At 38.0% G+C, this 22,055-nt stretch overlaps 1 protein-coding gene and 1 long non-coding RNA gene across 14 annotated transcripts in view; one reads left to right on the top strand and one right to left on the bottom strand.

Moving 5' to 3' along the window:
* Positions 1-6,738, bottom strand: part of LOC309635903 — a 38,281-nt gene extending 31,543 nt beyond the window's left edge. The window contains exon 1 of the long non-coding RNA XR_014249094.1: positions 327-6,738. This is a non-coding gene — a long non-coding RNA (uncharacterized lncRNA). The remainder of the gene's footprint in view (positions 1-326) is intronic.
* Positions 1-22,055, top strand: part of CHRM3 (cholinergic receptor muscarinic 3) — a 534,793-nt gene that overhangs the window by 47,753 nt on the left and 464,985 nt on the right. The gene's annotated exons all lie outside the window — the stretch shown is intronic.

Here is a 22,055-nt window from a genome sequence, read left to right as displayed (position 1 = left end):
CTTGTGGGATTTTTTTTTTTTTTTTTTAAAGAAATTCACGTTCTTTTATTTATTTATTTATGACTGTGTTGAGTCTTCGTTTCTGTGCGAGGGCTTTCTCCAGTTGCGGCAAGTGGGGACCACTCTTCATCGCGGTGCGCGGGCCTCTCACCATCGCGGCCTCTCTTGTTGCGGAGCACAGGCTCCAGACACGCAGGCTCAGTAATTGTGGCTCACGGGCCCAGTTGCTCCGTGGCATGTGGGATCTTCCCAGACCAGGGCTCGAACCCGTGTCCCCTGCACTGGCAGGCAGATTCTCAACCACTGCGCCACCAGGGAAGCCCTACCTTGTGGGATTTTGAAATGCTGTTTAACTAACTAAACTTCTGGGCCATAAATCCTAAACTACTTTCATTTCCATTTTACTGTATCCAGATACTTTTTCCCAAGGGTCAGGGATTCTTCTGCTGAGGGTACACCTTCAGGAGTGCTAGAAGCTGTAACTGACCAGTTATAAACACTCAGCAAGCCCCTTCCCTTGGGGGAGAGTGGGGACCATGGCTCCCCTTGGTCCTCACTCAACCCAACACACACTTTTTGTAACCATCTCTCTCATCCTCAAAGAATGTGGATTTGAAGGGGACTAAGATGGTTTATGGATGCTGTCAAGGGGGTCTAGAGGGGGAGGGGGGAAAAGACAAGTGAGAAGTTCAAATTCAAAATCCCATCTGGAGGTGGTCTGTTAGGTGATGACCTACTCAGTCATTCCATAAGCAGTTTTGTTATCTTCTGGGAAAATTCTGGGAACATCTTGTTATTGGTTGATAACTTCTCAGGGGCATTAAATCAGCTGGTCTGTGCTTCAGTGATTTGACATGATAGATTTGAAAATTCATTCATCTTCTATATTTATATTGAAATACATTAATCCTCTTCTTTAGTCATCTAGGTTTCATTTGCATTTAATCTTACCTAATTAGCTGCCACTATACTGCCGCTGTTTGCTACAAGGAGAGTTACTGGGGAAAATGCTCTGTATGTAGATTGTAAGCAGAGCTGCTTTTGCAAAAGTGAACTAATTTTGGCCTATCCTGACCCCATGGTATGCCATTTATAAGTGCTATGCTAGGGTATCTACTTTGTTTACTTTGAAAAGTTGGTTTTGATGCTCATTTATGAAAATATGGTATGATAAACAGCAGGATATGTATGAAAATGGAATGTATGAAAGCCAATTATGGTATCATTTAATACTCTAATTTAGAAAGAAGGTGAGCTTTCTTTGGTACCACAGACTTGAAAGAGGAACTCAAATTCAATCGAATGCATTTTCTACCCAAAGATAGTCTGTTAAATAATACACAAATATCACTCTCTCAGCTGCTTTCATAGGCTCTTTTATTTTTGAGTACTGGGGCTTCCCAGGATATTATCCTGGGTCCTTTTATTAATTCAACAATTTTTTATTGAGTTCTGTCCTCTTCGTTATCCTCTCCCACTGCACTCTGGGTTACCTTAACCCCAAACATGATGTTATCAGTTAAGGCTTTTCAGCCAGCCCAGTGCTCTGTCTTCATCTCTACCAGTGTTATTAACTGTCCGATCCATGGCTCCATCAGATGCCCCAAACCTCCACTTCAAACCCAGGACCCAAACTTATCTCTCCCCAAATATCAGAACCTCTACAGCCACCTTTATCCATCGTCTCAGTGAATGGAACTCAGAGGCTCTCATTTGTTCAGTTCAGAAAGCTCAGATCAGCCTAAATTCCCCTGCTCTCACCGTGAGTCATTTAGTCATGACAATCCCATTTCCTAAATATCTCTCTTATCCATTCTCTTTCTTTTAAAAGCACCTCTGTGGCCTTAGTTCAGGCTCTTCTCATTTTTTGCCTCAACAAATGCACTTAATCCTTAGGCTTCAGTCTTCTTGTCTTTTCTATCTCTCCTCCTCCCCCTACCTCAAAACTTGCTTTTGAAGATCACAGTCTGATCAAATCACTTCTTTGTTTAAACTTTTTCATTGGTTTCCCGTCAGTTACACTTGAGCCTTGATAATGCCTGGTAACTTCTGCACCCTTGTCTCTAAACAAGCCTCTCAGTAGCTGGGCAGGCAGCATGTTGTGATCTCATACTCCAAGTCTTTACATGTCCTATTTTGTCTACCTGGAGGGCCATTTCTTGCCTTGTCTGTATAGATAATTCCTATTCCTCTTAAGAGAAACATCTTCTCTTGGGTATTTCCTAAGACCCTCCATCTATATAGGAGTAGAGTTACTATGCTGCCCTTCTGTATTCCAGGAACCTTTTGTTCATGACTCTTACAATTTACCACATAGCACGTGTGTTTATATGATAATCTGGTCTGTTTCCTCAAATACGTAGTGACTGCTTTGAGAGCAGGAACTGTGTCTTATTTACCACTGTCTTCATAGGAATGGGCATATTCAGTTGCAGTCAACAAATGTTGAGCACCTACTATCTGCTGGGCACTAAGTGCTTATAACGCATCAGTGAATGAAACAGACAAAAATCCCTGCATACATGAATTTATGTTCTAGCATATATAATATTTGGTTGGTATTGAGAGAGAAAAGAAGGGAGCAAGAGGACAGAGAAAGAAGGAAGGAAGGATACCTTGAGATGCAGTGATGGAATTGTAATTGCTTTGAAAGGAAACAGGAATGGGTATTTTGGTTGAGAATTTGAGATTTCCAAATATCAGTCTGTAGAAAGGGAAGCAGACCTCTTGAGATCTCCTCGTGTTTTTTTCTCATGCTGGCTGCCACCTTAGGACTTCATTGTAAGACTTTACTGCCTGTGGAGGGCAGTATTGTTCCCATGTATTTCCTATTAATAAATGTTTTATAAAACTTAAAGAAAGTTATATGAACATTTATTTAACTTTTTTTAGAAATTTAAAAGAAAACTAGTAATGTTCAATGCTTTTAAGGAGGGCATAAAAAGTTTCCCCACTATTGCTGGTGGGATTTTCTTATACCAAGGAAATCCTGAGTGAATAAGTGAATGAATGTTTGCATTGATACCTATAGCTTTCCTACAGATCAGTATCTGAGGTAGGCATTTGGAAGTTTCATATTTATTTTTGGCAAATGTCCATACTTTTAAAAAGATGCTCTGCTGTTTTTCATGCTTTACAGATAAAGTCTAGAGGGTGAATTCTAACATGTTTCTTCAGTGCCTAGATTTAATCTTGAACCCAAATGGACCTTTGCTTTTCCTGGAAATAATGTTATAGGCTTATTTTTTTTTAATTATGTGCTATATATTATAACTTAGGCTGAGAGTCTAAGCTTTTCATAAATTTATTTATGTATTTATTTTTGGCTGCATTGGGTCTTCGTTGCTGCACGCGGGCTTTCTCTAGTTGCAGTGAGCGGGGGCTACTCTTCGTTGCAGTGCACGGGCTTCTCATTGCGGTGGCTTCTCTTGTAGCAGAGCATGGGCTCTAGGCACGTGGGCTCAGTAGTTGTGACTTGCGGGCTCTAGAGCACAGGTTCAGTAGTCGTGGCGCACGGGCTTAGTTGCTGCGCAGCATGTGGGATCTTTCTGGACCAGGGCTCGAACCCGTGTCCCCTGCATTGGCAGGTGGATTCTTAACCACTGTACCACCAGGGAAGTCCTACCTTTTTTTCAACATTTCCATAGTGTGATGTTTTGCACTGCTAGGGCTTTATGTAAGGCATTGTTAGGAGGATCACATTTCTCTTTTGAGAATTAAAGATATGTGGTACTTTTTGAAAATAAGTTTGAAAGATACTGTAAATAATAATGAGACAAATTTTTAAAAAAAAATCTATATGCACATGTGTGCATGTGCGCACTCATGGGCACGTAAGAAAGAGAGGGAGCAAAATCTTGGCTATTTAGCTTAGTATTTTAAAAGACAGTAGGGTTGGTTTGGAAGAGTTTTCTTGAAGTTTTCCAGCAGATTGTAAACACATTAATTTAAAAGAGACCACTTTCGGCTAGTCAAGCCGTCTCTGAACTGGCGAGTTTGAGGACACCAGCCATTTGGAACTTGAAGGTTCCCAAGGGACCATTGGTCCTGAGCGTTATGGGGTAGAGGCACCAGGATGAGCACGTGCTTCCCTATGGTAAACAGAGCTGTGGGTCCTGAGCAGCTCTCACTAGACCACCATGAACTGAGCGGGCAGGTGGCCCCTGCGCCGTGGCATTTTACTGTGGGCAGCCCGGCGGTGTGTGGGGATGACACAGCTTTCTTTGTTCCTGTGTCTGCTGCTGTACTCTTTCCTCTGTTTCACCCACCGGTCCGAACCAGCCAGGGAAAACTCACTTGTCCTTGTTTTGATTGAAAGTGAAAGAGCTTTATGAATTTCTCTCACTTCATTAATTGCACTCAGATACTTTTTCTATATGGGATTTCTTGTAACCTCTTTTTCAAATGTTATGCAAGTGAAAAACCTCAAAGAAATGGTGACTTTTTCTAGGGCAGACATATTAAGTTTAGTAGTAAGGTAGGGTTCTGTCTTTATGCCTTGTTTTTTTCTCCAGCACCTTCTCAGATAAAACCCAGACTTGAGTGTTATTCTTATTCCATCTTTATTGGGAGGTATGCTTTTGCCTACCCATTTTTTTGTTTGACCTTATCACTTAAGGAAGCCCCCATGAAGTGACCTCTCATGGGATTTCCAGTTCTAGACCATGTGAATGACTCACCAGATACAACATAGCTCACACAGGAAGTCTTTTTTTCTCTTAAATAAGTGGCCTCACATAGTTTGTAGTCTACTGAGTAATGCAAACTTGAACTTCTGTCCCAGTTAAACAATTCTTGATGCCTTTGTCATGCTTCATTCAGAGCTTTGAAATAATACTACCGTCTCTGCTCTGGGACACTGTCTTCTCCCCCACCCCCCAAGGTCTTGGGGACCTTGGCGATTGTGGTGGCATGGAGAGCCTTTCTGATTGGACCGCTGAAGTGGCAGAAGACGAACAGTGACCAAATAGAAATGAGAGTCCAAAAGGTTCACCAAAACAGCTCAGGGAATCTGAGACTGGAATCTGAAACTAGAGAGCATGGACAGCATTTGTTCGCTGCTGCTAAAAGTACAAAGCATTTCATCTGTTTAAGATGAAAACTAGAAGCATTTTTGAATTATTCTTGCAGATTTCTAAGGCCTTATTATCTTCCTAGTGCTTTGCTTCCTGAATAACTGTGCTCCCCACTGGGGTCATTGAAGTAGGGAATGGAGGAATCACATGGTGTAGGTCACAAGGAATAGAAGTGGCAGATGTAACCACGGATCTTAAAGCTCGTTAATGACTTCTTATGCACTGTATTTCTTCATCAGCCATAAGCATGCTGCATTTAAAAATATACCAAAACACGTTCTCACCTAAACCGTCTTGCATGATATTATATTTTAATTACATTAACATTTATTTCCACCCCGGGATGTTTCTTAATAGTTAAAAAAGATGTAATCTCTCAAATTATAGCTAAAGTCTTGAGATGTAAAACTTACATAAATTATAAATAGTGCAGATTTTCGACACATGCATAAACACAGACATATTCAAGTAAAGCCAACTCTATGATTTCAAATTCATATCCAGTTGAAAATGGAGCTGCCCTTTATAAACTAACTAATAAAGAACAAGATTCTGCTTTGATTTGCTCAAGCTGAACAAGGCATTATGCTGCTTATCTTGGCATGCTGACCCTGGTGGAGTCTGGAGTCTGATTTTTTATATTTTTCTGTGATACACCGAAGTTTGTCATATAAGCTCCTTCCTGTAGATTATCTGTATGACATGGAGTCATAGTGAACCTGCAGTTACTATGAAATTGATAGAACTGTTTTGTCAGTCACAGCAGTGACTCAATATTTGAATTATTAGAAGCTTTTCTGAGCTACAGAAGGTTTAAAAGATCTATATGTTAGAAGAGATAATGGATATTTTTATCAAGTTATGAATCTCTTATAAAGAGCATTGAGGCTTTCTGATTGTGTGCAATCTAAGAAAACATAGTTATTTCACAGCATAATATTTTTCAGTAGTGATGGGCTTCTGAAACCTATTCCAGAATTCTGAAAGGACCTAAGCAAAAGGTTGCCCAAATATGCACCATTCATGAAAGAATAAAAAACCAAATCAACAGGACTTAGGGACTATGGAAACAAAGAATGTCTCATATGGAATCAAAATACAGCTCTGATTGTAATGAACAATAATCACCCTCCTTCTAAAGAGCTGTGTAAGTTGAGCCTAGCTTATTATCCAATTTCTTAAATAGTTGCAGCAGTATCTTCTCTTGGAGTACTTAGTGTGAAAATCTAGATTCAGACACATTAGTGGCAGTTACTGAAAAGGGCACATGGACCTGGGTAGCCCAGCAATTCCATTGAAGGCCACTATATAATGGTTAGTAAAAATACAGTTTTGAAACATGTGCCTTGGGTCTGTGTTGAACTCCTGGGTTATCGTAGGTGGTCAGGTCAAGATGAGGCTGTCTTTTGAGACCTAAATCCAAATGGCTCTACGGACTTTAATAATAACGCTAGCACTTTGTAGCTTTTATATTTAGTCACTTGTGGGAAAATGTAAATTTATGGAGGAAGGAGAAGTAGAATTAGAATTTGTGGTGCTTCTGAGGACAGTAGCTTGTGGGGGTCTGGGGTCAGAGCTTTGGATGCTAGTGGCCAGCACCAGGACACTGGACACCTGGAAGTTTGTAAGGACAGGAAAGGGAGAAATTGAAGTAGGGTACAAAGAAAGATAAGAGAGGGCTTGTGCTGCGCGTCTGGAGCCTGTGCTCCGCAACGGGAGAGGCCGCGACAGTGAGAGGCACGCGCACCGCGATGAAGAGTGGCCCCCGCTTGCCGCAACGGGAGAAAGCCCTCGCGCAGAAACGAAGACCCAACACGGCCATAAATAAATAAATAAATAAATAAATAAATAAATAAATAAGTAAGTAAGAGAGGGCTTGTGCACAAATTCTAATTATTTGTGTTTTTTAGAATAATGGAGAAGGCAGTCAACCAACATACTATACGAAGTTGGTCTTAAAGATGTCCAAGTTGTTAAAATTCCTTTAAACTTAGGTTTCATTAGGGTATTAGGATCTATTAGAGTCATTTCGAGATTGTTATCCCTGGGCCTTTGCACCTGAATGGTGCAAGCTGGGCATGTCTAGGACGCTGGGGCTGTCAGTACAGAGAAGGTTTGCTAGGGAGCAAAAGGCAGTCGTGTCTTCAGTTAGGACAAGGCATCTGCCTATTAGATTTTAGAAAATCATGTGCAAGAAGATGGTGTCAGGAAGTTTAAAAGACCTCACTACAAGGCCAGGAGGCTGGTAGGTTTAGACATGAGTGAAAAGTGAAGAAGCTAGTACTTGAAAATGAGTCACAGGGGAAGAGAAAAGAGGACAGGAGACCAGCAAATCTTGGTCTGCTGGTCTCGGACAATGTGTGTGTCCTGTTTAGGAGAAATACTGGCATTAAGGGCAGGACTAACTCTGTATGCATGTGTTAGGTCATTCCAACTTGGAGGAACATAAGGCATTTTTATCAATAAAGTGATGTTTAAAGGGTCAAAGTATTCCTATCTCATAGTCATATCAATACTTACTGAATGTAATATTTTTTTGTCAGAGAACAGGTCTCAGTGCTCTGTTGTTCTTTAGCCAATTAACAAATGTATCCTTTAGAATACTGCTAAAATGGCACATCACCCAAACTGTACCTAATTAAGTAATTTCTTAATCCTTGCCTGCAAACCTGTAATATTAGCTCTGACATCTTTATGGTTAAACTCCGTAAAGAATTCAGTCTCCCCTGGGTGATTGAATTTGCTAAGGCAGACGGTACTTTGGGTGACGTTTCTCTTTGATAGTCATTCCATTGCTTAGCACTCTTGAGTATTGACAGCTAAATTTATAAATCAGCAGATTGAGGACAGAAATGGAAAAATAAGCAGAAATAAATTCTCCTGATAGTGATCATTAACTAGAGGAAAGGTTTATAAAGTTTCCCCAAATTATTGGTTATTATTTTAAGCATGCATCAGCATTTGCTGATGAATAGATCTGAAATGGAAACAAAATGTGAAAGAACAGTTATAATTGGAAAAATTATTAGAGCTGTTGGTTCCTAGCCGAGTTAAGCAGAAGTAAGACAAAACAAAAAAGGAAGCAGAACCATGACCATTACCTAAATCGGAGCTAGTATTCATGCTTTTCTGTGTCGTTCTAAGTAAGGCTTTGGACACTTGTACGTTTCATCAGTATCTCTAAGATGTTTTAAAATCTCTTTTCCCTATAAAAAGGTAGAGGGGCGAGTTGACATTTCTTTTGCTTCATTTTTCATTCAGAGCTCCCAGTATTTCTCTACATTTGAGCAGAATGGAATCTACACATGGAGGGTATAAGAATTAGTAGATTTATAGCTGGGCACATCTGTCTGCAAACCAATAATAGACTGGTTTTCAAATGTTGGGGAGGGGGATGGACACTGAATGGACCAAACCAAGTGCCAGGACATTTTGGAAAGGTCCATAGACAGTGGAAATGCTTGTGACCTGTGATAAAGTAAAGCAGTGAAAATCCTTACAAGTAAGTTCTTGAGAGAGACTAGGAAAGGCTTTCCCAGGTTGTTAAAGCTCTTCCTTATTTTTCATAGTTGTAATTAATAATTTTAAATAAGACAAAATTCTTAATTCTTGCCCTGACCAGTTTATTTTATAAAGCTGTTTGTGTGTGTAAGAATCCATACCCTTCTCATTAGCCGAACTCAAGTTACCATGCACAGGTGAAGAATCTTAAAATCCTTGAGAACAAACACTTAAGATAAATGAAGATACAACTCCAAATACATCATTTATGTTTTTAGCATACGGTGCTATTTGAATTTCATTGTATACCTAGAGAATAGGCGGCCCATATATTAATTGTCAAAGTGTATATAATTGTGTGTTTTCTCAAATGCTTCCTTTCACATAGCAGGGCTGAATATCAGGTCCTGTGAGATTGTATGTCATTTAGCATTGAAGACATCAAATGCACGTTAGTTCTTGATGCGGCGTAGATAGACACGACACTTTTCTTTCTTTCTGTGTTCTTGAGGTTAATGAATTTTTCAGGTTGAGAGGTATGGACTGTCTCTGGAAACAAAAGTGTGCAGCAAGAACTGGCCTGGGAGAGAAAATCAGAATACTCATTTCCTACTTAGAACCTGTATAGTTTCTTTTCTGGTGAATTATTTGTGCTGGTTGCCTCTCTCTACCAGACAGTGGGCGTGCTAGTTGTTAATATGCACAAGGCCTTCGACTACATTTTACTCAAGGCTGAGGTTTAAAAAAATGTATTTACAAATAAGGATAAAATGTCAATTTAATAGATGCACGTATCTTTAACATTTTGTGTTTAATTTATTGTGAGATAACAAAGCTTACTTTATTCCATTTAATAGTGAATTTAAAAAGTCTGAGGTAATTGTTCTCACTTATAAAAATATTTGAAGTGAATTTACAATATTTTTCTCCTCCCATATGTGACTTGCAGCTTTTGGTGTTCATAGGGGATGAAAGTCATTTATAGAAGAGTCATGTATTTGAGGAATAATCTGATGGTTGCATAATTTGTCATGAGTAATATAGTCTTCTAATATGGTATCAAAGTGAATATTTCTTACTGAAGTCTTCGGCAGCTAAGGAGAACTTTTTTTGTAGTGTTACGGGTATAAAATTGATACCAGTTTTTCTAAATAAATAATTATGAGAACATCAAGTCTGGAAAAAATTGCAATAAACTATTACATTTACATAAGCACAAATGAAGTTGGAATTGCAAAGATCACATCAAAGTGTCTGTGAGGAAGAACAGCTGCTAGGATGAGATTTTGGGGACTTTTTTTAAGTTGACTGTGACATCGAAAGTTGTATATAATAAATACAGAGTACTTTGTTGGAAACTATTAACTTTAATGAAGATTCTGAAGAAATGGTTAGGAAGTGAAAATTTAAAGAAAATTATTATTTTTTCGTTTAAACATTAGTCATATAATATTTTGACTTGTCAAAGGCTAGGTATGCCTCAAATTGGTTGAGTAGAAACTTGAGTCATTACAGAGAATTTGAGAGAGACTGAAAGAAGAATCAAACATTTGTTGAGGTCTTCCTTTTCTCCTAATTGTATTATTTGAGCTCTTCCGTATAAAATGTGTTTCATATTTTATAGTTACCAAAATCTTTCTACACTTATGTGTTATGTAATGCCTACCAAAAAAACAGCTTGTGAAACATTCACTTTTAATACTTGCAATCATGTCCTTTTTGTACTAAGAACCAAGCATGCCAGGTACGTCATGTATATGTCTTCTTCGATTCTTACAAGAACGCTTCAGCTTAGTTATTAGTATTCTTGCTTTATTGATGGGCTAAAAAAAAAAAAAAGCCTTAAGCTGGTTGTGGGTCTTCCCTCAAGAGTCACACAATTCCTGTGTACCAGAGAAAATATGAAAGCCCATTATATTTTAACTCCATCTGGCTTCTCTCTCTATATTAATTGCTTTCTCTTTTAAAAAAGAAGAAAATAAGATGAAAAGAGTTAAATAACACACACACACACAGATTCTACTGGATACAACCAGTCCTACAAAGGTAAGCAAGACATTTTGCCTTATAATAGGAGAGAGAGGCATTTCATATACAACTCTAATAAAAAGAATGCTTTGAATAAATTGAGGAGGATATGAAATACTAGAGATTTATAAAAGAGGAAGCAATTAATTTGTATTGGAGGGAATAAGAAGGACTTCATTAGAGGCCCTGATGGGCAAGCTTGGATCTGAAAGGTGGGTAGATCTTTGTTAAGGAGAGAGGTCAAGTGTGAGGAGTAGATAGGGATGGAGATGGAAGACGGGAGGCGCAGGGGGTAGGGTGTGGGGTGGAACTAGATCAGGGAACACCTGGAATGTCACGCTGGAAAGTCTGTTCAATTCAGTTGATCTCAGAGAATTTAGGGGGGAAAGTCAACTGAATGATAGAATGATAACTCTGATGAAAGAATATAACATGTTTTAGATGAAGAAAAAGAGAATTAAAAGAGAACAGAGAATGTTGCATATTTCCTAGTGGCATACAGGAGGGACCTGAAATAAGAGAGTTGGAGTGGAAAGGATGGAGAGCCTCTCTAAGGTGGAAGGATTGGATTGGATGATTTTTCGTTTGATGATGATTTACTTGTAGGGGCACATGGAAAGAGAAAGAACTAGGATGGTACCAAGGTCTCTGGCATTAGTGACAGGGAGGATGGAAGGTTTTGAAGGTTTAGGGGGATGGATGCTGATTTCATTATGTGCAACAGGCCAGCAGATTTAGTACTGAGGAGATGATTGACACTGGAGGTGGTTCTCTTCTTGAAGGGTAATCCGATTGTAATGTGGAAGAATATGTGAAAGTTGGGGAAGTTGAACCATACAGATATGAAATAATAATTTTTCAGAAACTTGTCTAGCTTGGCAAAGGAGAAAGAATGAAGACACAGGTGATGCTAGCTTGTCTAATAAAAATGATGCTGGTGATCATAGCTGAGAGTTTTTGAGCTCTTCCAGGGGTCAGGCATTGCCCTAAGTATTTCTGCATTTACTCCTCATTGCACCCTTATGAAAGAGATTGTATTATTATTTTCTTTCTACTGATGAAGGAAAAAACACACATAAAACGTAATGGAAAGTGAGTACGCATATAACAGACATGTTTCAAGACTAAGGCATCTGAGTTTAGGGTGAGAAAATGGATTCACAACGGGAGCTGGAATGTCATTAATGTTTCATGGCACTTTGCATACTCCTTTATTTTACAGTTGCTGGTGGACAGTGTGGCCACCCTCTAAGACATAGGGTGGAGGCATAAGTTTGATGTTTATTCTCTAATGCCCCTTCATTAGAAAAGCAGGCTGTTTAACGTGGATTTGTGACTCTTTCCAAGATTACTATGTAGGTATGATTAAGAATAGAAACCTCAGTGCAAGTTAATATTTAAAAAAGTGATTAGAACAGTGCTTAATAAGAAGTCAAATAATATTAGCCATTATTATTAGAATCGTCATCCATCTTTTCATCCATCCGTAGAGCCAGTAAATATGGAGTGCGATTTACTAAGCACTGGGGCTTTGAGATGAAAGACAGAGCCTGCCATTAAGGAACAGTCCAAGGGGGAAGAAGGCAAAGCAGCCAACTACAGAGGGCACTGATCCCTTAAAAATAAAAGATTGAGTTAATTACCGAACATCTTAAGTGGTGTGTGCTTTCTAAGCCTTGAAGACAGAAGATATAACAAATAGAATTGAATGCATTTGTATTTATAACTTTTATACCAAATGAAAACTCAAATTAGGAGCTTATTAAACTGTGAATATAACTTGTAGCAAAATAAAGGGAAACTGTCTTTAGTATATAATGGTATCAATTAAACTGTTAAGAAATTAGTAAGCATCTCATAGATTAATGATCAACGTATGTGACTAACCATTTGCTAAAGAGTGATCAACATGTCTAAACAAGAACAAAAACACTACAACTTAAACAGTAATCAGAAAAATATAAATTAAAACCATTATGAGCGGGCTTCCCTGGTGGCGCAGTGGTTGAGAATCTGCCTGCCAATGCAGGGGACACGGGTTCGAGCCCTGGTCTGGGAAGATCCCACATGCCACGGAGCAGCTGGGCCCGTGAGCCACAACTACTGAGCCTGCGCGTCTGGAGCCTGTGCCCCGCAACGGGAGGGGCCGCGATAGTGAAAAGGCCCGCGCACCGCAATGAAGAGCGGTCCCCGCACCGCGATGAAGAGTGGCCCCCGCTTCCCGCAACTAGAGAAAGCCCTCGCACGAACCGAAGACCCAAACACAGACAAAAATAAATAAATAAATAAATAAATAATAAAGTAGTTATTAAAAAAAAAAAAAAACCATTATGAGCTAACTTTTCCTTTGTAGATTAGACACACATTTTAAAGACATTTTCATTGATAATGTGCGGTGAAATGGGCTAACTCATGAATTACCAACAGCAGTATAAATAGTACAATCCTTGAAAAAACAACTTAGTAATATGTGTAATACTGTATGGCCTGTTCTACAGCAATACTGTTATGTGTGGTGAAAGCGATGTGCATTTCCATTTCAGCCCTATTTACGCAGGAGAAAATTGGAGTAATCTAAATGTTCATTTAGAAGTGGGGAATGATTAGGTAAGCAGTGATTCTATAAGGCATCTTTTAGAAGGGCGTTAGTAATATTATTCAATACCATGGAAATTGCCCATATAATATTAAATAAATAAAGCAGGATACAAAAATTATGTATGTAAAAATATAGGCATTAATAAAAAGAGAGGACATACATATTGTTTTTTTAAAAGTAGATAATCTTTTAAAAGATTTTTAAAGTCTTTATTGAATTTGTTACAATACTGCTTCTGTCTTATGTTTTGGATATTTGGCCATGAGGCATATGGGATCTCAGCTCCCCAACCAGGGATCGAACCCACACCCCCTGCATTGGAAGGCGAAGTCGTAACCATTGGACCACCAGGGAAGTCCCGAGAGGATATATTTTGCTATTGTATTGGGTTTGGGGGTAGCAGGTCTATAAGTGACTTTTTTTGGTTTTTCCACATTTTACAAATTTTATTTAATTAGAATCTATTCATGAATATGTGTGTATGTAATCAATTTCATCACCAACTTAAAATTGATTAGGATTTTTAAATATTTACTAAATGACTTCACTTTGATTTTTCAGAATAGCTTGTAAGTTAGATAGGGCTGGTAATATATTTTTCTTTTTAGAGATAGAGAGGGATTCATGACGTCCCAATATTAAAAATATTATGTTAGAAAATGTCTTAAGAATCTTTATACAAAAAAAGATGTAGAAAGAGAGGATTAAGTAAAAGTGGCTTTTCTAAGTTAGTTTCTATACATATTTTCTTAGAATATTCCAAGAATTTGGGGAGAGAGAGAGGGAAGGGCAGAAGGGAAAGTTCTGGAGGAAAAAAAAAAATGCATGCATTTTTTTTCTTCAAGAGCAACTGAGTGCCAGAAAAGCAAACAAAACATTTACAAATTCTTAATACTATAGTAGGAGCTTTTGGTTCAAACAGGAAAAGGAGAGCCTTAAAGTTGGAATCAACTTATCAAGAAGGCATCTTTGGAGTTGACATTATGAATTAGAGTGTTTTTCTTGGCCTCTACACTCTTTTTACTATCTTCTCAGTTTTTGGCTGGGTTTGGTGTGTCATCATTCAATGCTAGATGCATCCCAGCCACACTACAGGGTGTAAACCCCACCCAACACTTTGTCCTTGAGAAAACACACACTTTAGGTCAGACAGACCTGGATTCCAGTCTGGATTCTGCAACTTCACCATTACAAGGTCTTGGGGGAATTATTCCAACTCTCTAAGCCTCAGTGTCCTTGTTTTTATACTAAAGGCGCCTTGTAAAGTGATTTGGTGGGATTAAATGAAACAACATAGGAAAAGATTTAGCAAAGCGTCCAACACATCATAAATGCTCAAACAATGTTTCTTTCCTAAATCAGCCACTGTCAGGGTGTTGTTTACTCTGCTCTTGGTTCTGAAAGGTGGATACAGTGTTCCTATATAATTCACTTTCTATCAGAGTCTTAAGAGTTTTAGCCAACTTATTAACTTTATTTTTTAAATAATTATACATGAAATAACATACTTGGCAAGTTATTAATACATTAGGTTGGAGCCTAGCATATATTTCATTAAAAGATATCTCAAATTTAGTGAATTATTTTGCCAAGAAATGGTATGTAGTATTTGTTACAAACTTTGGGTAAAAATACTTATTTTTCTAGAACATGAACACTTTATCAAGTTTGTAACAAATATTTAGCCCAATTTTACCTTATATGAGAAAAGATTACTTAAGTTGCCTAAAAATTGAAATAAATGTTCTTTCGTAAACATTCAAAATGATGTTTCAACAGACTTATTTATCATGACTAAAACATTGCTATTGTTATAATTTTAAAAGACTGAAGTATTGGTAATAATCTTCCCATAAAACACCAAGTAATTTTACTTCAGGCAAATAGTTAATTCTTTTCAATGTGGTTGTAAATCATCTAAACCATGAAAAAGGATACTAGAGGGTGGGCTAGAAATAACAAACTTAGGCCAAAATTCTCCATGGGTCAATATTAGGAATTGAGAGCCTTTCTACTTTTAAAATACTCTGTTCTGTGGGTCTGTGGGTTCTGTGGGTCTTGGTATCACCAAGTATAAAGTTGAGGAATATCAGATTCTTTTCAACTAGAGGATGAACACTGAGCCTTCCATTTGATTTTTAACACAACGGCTCTGTTTATTATAACCGTTTGTTACCATAAAAGTATAAACTGAAAGGTAGCAATGATGGGTGAGCGTAATATATTACGTTAAATAAACTTGTCCCGTGTGCAGTGCAGGGAAAGCTCTGTTTACATTACAGTAAGCTGTTTTCTGCTGCATTTACAATTCTGCTGGGCAAGTAAATTAAGAGGGCTTATGACAGCTCAATTTAGTTTATCTGGTCAACCCCCCAAGACCTTATTAGTATAATTTTAGCATATTTAACTCTATTTAGGTATTTAGTAATGCAATACCAACAAAGTCTTTTTTTTTTTTTTTTTTAAAGGAAAGAATGTTTTAGCTTTATCATTTAGAAAAAAAGAACAAAAGAAAATTACTGGGCCAAAACCTGAACAATACAATCCAACATCATCAAACTTGCAAAGAAGGTGAATATAAAGATCACTGTATGAGGCTGAGGGAGACTTGAAAAATGGAAGGATGTTTAACATATAAAAATAATTTTTCATACTCCTTCCCACAAGTTGATTCAGGTTTCAACTTTGGTTTGATCCCAGGGTAAAAATGGAGGAGTTGAAGGGAGGTGTGGAATTTGCAGATAGTTCTAAATTCTATTCTGTATTAAGTAGAATAGATAGCAAGACAAGAAATTTACTTAATGACAGTGTTTTTTTTCCCCAGACTTCATTTTCTCAGCTTTCTATTATTTAGGATGACTTGTCACTTTCTTCTGTGTGTGTGTGTGTGTGTGTGTGTGTGTGTATGTGTGTGTGTGTGTGTGTGTAGTTGTAGCATAAAGAGGCAGGGCAGCAACGTGAAGTGGAAGGAGGCATGGGTTTGGGATTAGAACACCCAAATTCAAGTCCCTGCTCAGCCATGTGTCAGGTAGGTGCTCACTTACACTAAGTAAATTGTTGGAGGCTTAGTTAAGGCTCTCAAATTCTGGAAACTCAAAATTATATGAGAAATATGGGTTCCCTGTTCCTGTTAATCATATAGGGACCTTTGCAAGTTACACATTTTGTGCCTTTCAAGCCACTGTTGTTTACCTTTCCCTCCAGCCGAATAGATCCCACTTCTCTTAAGCATCTCATGGCTCTGCATTTGCACATGCTGTTCCCTTTGTCAAGAATGCTTTTCCCCCTCTTCCTCCAGGTGAGAGTTTTATCATACTTCTGTGCCCATCTCAAATTCCCCCTCTACTCTAAAGCTTTTCTCTAAGGTACCTTTAGGTATCTCTTGTTTTAAAAATATATACTGCTTCCGACAGACTCACAGACATAGGAAACAAAATTATGGTTACCAGAGGGGAGAGGGAGGGAAGGAGAGACGAATTAGGAGTATGGGATTAACAGGTACAAACTACTATACATAAAATGGATAAGCAACAAGGATTTACTGTATAGAACAGGAAATTATATTCAATACCCTGTAACAACCTATAATGTGATATAATCTGAAAAAAATATAACTGAACTACTGTGTTGAACACCTGAAAGTAACACAATATTGTAAGTCAATTTTATTTCAATTAAAAAATATAAATATATACTGCTTCTAAAATTAATATAAATACATTTCTATAAAAATATAGAAATAAAAAGGTAAAAATATCAACCATAACTCCATGTATAGAGATAAATATCATTAGTATTTTAGTGTAGTTTCGTCCAATTTAAGTTTATGCAAACCCATTCTCCTCCTCCAAAAAGCAAGCAGTTACAACAGCAAAATCAACTCAGGAACTGGTATGTATATACTTCTGTATTCTGTTTCCCACTTAATATTAGATCATGTGCATTTTGAAAAACTTTAAGTATTCTTAGAAAACATTATTTTAATATTTTCATAATAGTCCATCACACAGGTAGAGCGTAATTAAGAGTTCCTCTCTTGTTGGCCATCGAGGCTATTTTACATATTTTGCTTTTATAAACAAAGCATTCTTGTGCACATCTAATACTATATCTGTAGGACAGATTCCTAGAAGAAGAATTCCTGGGCATGTGCATTTCTAATACTTTTGAAATATACTGCCAAATGGGCCCCTAGTGAGGCTGCATCATTTTTCACTTCTGCTAGCCTAGTGCAGTAGTGCCTGTTTTCACTGAGCTCTTCCTGCAAGGGCAGCACTCATCACACCGTCTTTTAATGATTTATTACTTGTCTGTCTTGCTCCCTAGACTACATACTTCCAGGTGGCAGGAGCTGTATCTTGTTCATTTTGAATCCTAGGGTCTAGCGCAGAGCCTGCTCTGGAAAATAAGTGCCGAGTTAAAATCTACAGAATGAATTATACTTTACCACTTTTTTCTTTCTAATCTATTTGTCATGTATTTCTATAAGTTGATTCTTAATTGTTGACGATATTAAAAAAAATATGAAATTCTGCCATTTCTGTCACTTCGTTGAACAACCCTGTCATTTCAGTATGTTAATTTTAGGACTGGCCTCGTTCTAGCCTATGACAGATTTCCTCTCTCACACAGTGTTAGCTGTGTAGAGGATAAATATGGTCATGAAAACTGAGTTTGTAGCTATCCCACTTTTGATTATGAGTGTTTAGAAAAAAATCATGAAGCTAGGTGTAAAAACATCTTTTAAAAAAGGATATAGACTTTCTTCACAATGCTTGGGAGTTCCTTGCTGCTGGTATAATTTTCCTAGGTTACTCAGGCTCGTAAGTGCCCACAGTGGTAATATATTCATTTTGTATCATGTGGCATTACAAGATGTTGATAATTTATCTTTGGTTAGGTGTCTCTCCTTAAATCCTTTAATCATTCTTCTCAAGCCAGTATTGAGGTATTACTTATAAAATAGAACATTTGTGGATCTGATCCTAAGAATCACATTATAGTGGTGAAGTGATAGATGGAACGTGTCGGTGCTGAATGGCACTGTATATTATCAGCCCAGTAAGTGCTCAGTGAGTGGAGAAAGCACACCCTAGCCATCTGAATTTGAGGTAAAGCAGCCTATCTTTTATAATCCGGCAGAATTAAATTTGTAAGTTATACCGGACAATACCAATATTACTGCCAAGGATGCATATTGAGGTAAGAAGAGACTGTTAAGTCACGAACGTGGCCTCTCATGGTATTGAGAGCGCAGAATGGGGATTTGGATGCTGGCTTAGATGTGGCCGTGGGCAGTTTACCCCAGCTCTTGCGCCCTCCTTTCCTCCCGGCGTACCAAGGATAGGAATGGTACAGACTCACTTCACAGATGTCATGCAGACTAAACGAATTCAGCGCATGTGGAGCACTTTAAACAGTGCCTGGAACATATTTTTTTAAGCAGATTTTCTAATGAATCAGGGTTGCAAACTTCAGTAAGATCTTTTTAATGATTTTAACCTGGTAGCCAATAAAAAAAAAAATCCAGCCAAGGGATGGGAAAAAATAAAATATAGTGTACAATGCAGTATTACTGAATGCAAAATATATGAATAAAGTAGTCAAAATGAACATAATACATAAAATATTTGATCTTGGTTTCCTAAATTCTATTGCCTTTTTAAATTGAATATTATATTTTAATATAACTTTTAAATTAGATTTTAGAAATAAAATTATTAACTGATTAAATGCCATATACTTAAAAATTAAAGAAAGTGTGAAATTTAAACAGACTAGCCTGTATTGTTATTACATTATACAACATTCTTGCATAAATATACTTTCCATAAAATAATACACCCATCCTTTAAAAGATGGTGTTTATCCATTTCCCATAACTATGTAATACAAATTGATGCCCACATGTTATAAATCAAAGTCCCATTCTACCCAGATTTTGGACACATGAAACAAAAATTCACAAGTTAAAATAATTGTGCATACATGTGTCTTAATTAGTTTTTAACCTGGGTTTGGATTCCATAAATGTAGCAGAAATCACTGGCCATTTATTCAAGCTAATCGGAATATGTTTCTTTAAAAAGTTTATATAGTTTATTATTAAACAGTTAACAGTACTCTCATTACCCAGCCACGAATAGCTACAGCAATAAGTGACTGATGACAGTTCCACGGGGTTGCAACTAGAGTGAGAAAAAGACCAGGAATTCTAGAAATTAATTGCTTCATTAAGCCCAGATTTTAAAAACAGTTTCCTGTTTTAAAAAATCTCTGCCTGAAAAACCACTGAACTGCTGAATATGTTCCAGTATTTCCAGTATCAGTTTTCACTGTAGCCCAGATATTTCACCAAGATGTAAGTTCACTGTAATAATGTTGGATCAATCAGAGTCTATTGCCTGATGTCAGCAAACAAAGAAATAATGGAAGTGTCAAAATGCATTACCCAAAGGGAGTATAAATTGTAAGAAAACTCTAGATTAATAAATATCTGACAGTTATATTTGAAAAGAATGTCGTTTCTATTCCAGAAAGCAGTGAAAGTTGGAAGGATGAAACAGACTCTTGATTTAGCCTTGCTTCTAATTAAACGATCCTGGGGAGGAGGATGGTAAAAGAGATGAGGAAGACAGGGGTTCTGCTCAGAAGCCCCTGAGTTCAAGCTCAGTATCCTGTCATGAACGTAGTTTAACTTCTCCATCTTATTTCAGCCCTACTTCCAAGAAATAAGAAAGAGGAAATCTTTTCGCTGTTAATCTTTCATTCCTACCTCACAGTGTTTATCAATATGAAAATAGAGCTAATTCAGAATAATAAGTGGAAATGACTTTGTTGCTACCCCATGTGTTGTAGCAAAAGCTAAGCTAAAATGCCTACTTTTAGAAACAGATTTCATTTTTTAATGTGGTTTCATCTAAATATATGCGAATGTCTACAGTAACATCCATGTTCTCGTTTTAAATGGCAGAGCTACATCTCTGTAGAGTTGTGCAAATTGTTGTGTGACCACATTTCATGTCATGTTAGAAACGAGATGTTGCCCACTTATATTTCCACACACTGAACACAGACACATTCCAAAATGAATGGACAAGTTTAGCTATTAAAAAAAGGATGCCCATAGATGTAAATAACACCTTCTACTAGACAAGACATTAATTATGCATCCTATTAGACAATCTTAGATACTGCAAAGATTCTGAAACAAAGTATTCTTATTCTCATGGGCAAATCTAACTATGTCAGTTCGGAAACAGGCACCAAAATGGATGCACCAGGGATTTCTTGGGGGAGGTGTCTGTGAAGGCTGAAGAGGAAGGGTTTGGGGCTAGGCAGGAGGACCTTCAAACCACAGTGCAGGGCTGGCATCTCTGAAGGGGGAGGGAAGTAATAGGATGGGAGGGTCTCAGACTACAGTGCAGTTTGGAGAAAAGCTCGGCCAGGTTGATAGGAACTGTCTCCGAGGCACAGAGATGGGCGGGAGTAGCCTGATTCTAGTACCTGCCCTTGCTTGACCACTGGCTGGGAGTGCCTGGAGGGGGGACAGGGGTCCTGGGCCTGATGGAGGGCATGTGGCCTGCTGTGAACACCACGGTGGATCAAAAAATACAGTAACTCTGGGCTGAGGCAACGACCCTTCCCAAAGCAGGTTCTATCAAAGGGAGCTCTGAGCAGGCAGTGTTGTGGCCACCTTAATGACTAATACGTAAAAGGTAAAAATTCATCTTTTACAAATGAGCGGCATTTGAAAGTTTATCTACCTCTGACCTGTTTTATTGTTCATAGATGTTTACATTTACTTTGTGGTTTGGCTTCTAAGTGTCAGCCGTCCTATTTCTGAGCTCCAGCAGTGAAGTAAGCAGCTTGCTACTGTTACTCCACAGGAATCCCCTGCTTGTTGCATCTTTGACGTTCGTATGATCCTTTCCGGGCTCTAACCAGGGCAGTCAGTGGGAGTTCGGATTCAGCCCTCCACCTGGCTTTCTTTGTATGATCTTCAGGAGGGTTACTGAACTTTTTAATCCTCAGTTTTCTCGACTTGTAAACTGGTAAGAATAAAATAAAAGATGGAAAGTGAGGGTTTAATGAGAGAACACATACAAACCTCTTAATATGATGCTCGGCATGTGTTAATAAGCACCTTAAAACATTAGCAATTTTTATTGTGACTATAATTTTGAGTATTCTTCTATTATCTATCCATTTCATACTCTTATACAGAAATATCTGGGTTACTGTATATGTTATATTGCTTCCATTTGAGCTGAGGAGCTTTGCTTTGAAAGCTCCAACTGGGTCTTTCAACTTAATATTTAATAGAGAATAAGTGATGTCAGAGGTCCATAAAGTACCAAATTAGACCCGTGTCTAGTGCTGTAGATTTTAAATGTGACATTTTTCCTATTTGCAAGCAAAATGCAAGTTTCATGAAGTGTACTAAGCTTTCATACTTCTGAGAGCAAAAATAAATGTCAAGGACCCTGAGGCTTATGGATAAAAGGAAGTGTGTTACCTGTCTGGATGGAGGCCAGGACACCTGCAGTTCAGAGACCTGGTTTACTAATCAAGAAATGATACACATTTTGTTACTTTTATTACTTTGTGAGAAATGCTCACCATAAAATGATAAACTGCTTGAGAATGCGCTTGATGGATAGTTTAAAAAGTAAAGGACTTCCCTGGTGGCACAGTAGTTAAGACTCGGGTTCGAGCCCTGGGCCGGAAAGATCCCACATGCCGTGGAGCAACTAAGCCCGTGTGCCACAACTACTGAGCCTGCGTTCTAGATCCCACGAGCCACAACTACTGAGCCCACGTGCCGCAACTACTGAAGCCCACGTGCCTAG

Source organism: Balaenoptera borealis, assembly GCF_965194805.1.
Source record: "Balaenoptera borealis genome assembly, chromosome: 10".
Classification (NCBI taxonomy): domain Eukaryota; kingdom Metazoa; phylum Chordata; class Mammalia; order Artiodactyla; family Balaenopteridae; genus Balaenoptera; species Balaenoptera borealis.
Note: the sequence above shows the minus strand (reverse complement) of the source record. Positions and strands in the feature narration are given on the sequence as shown.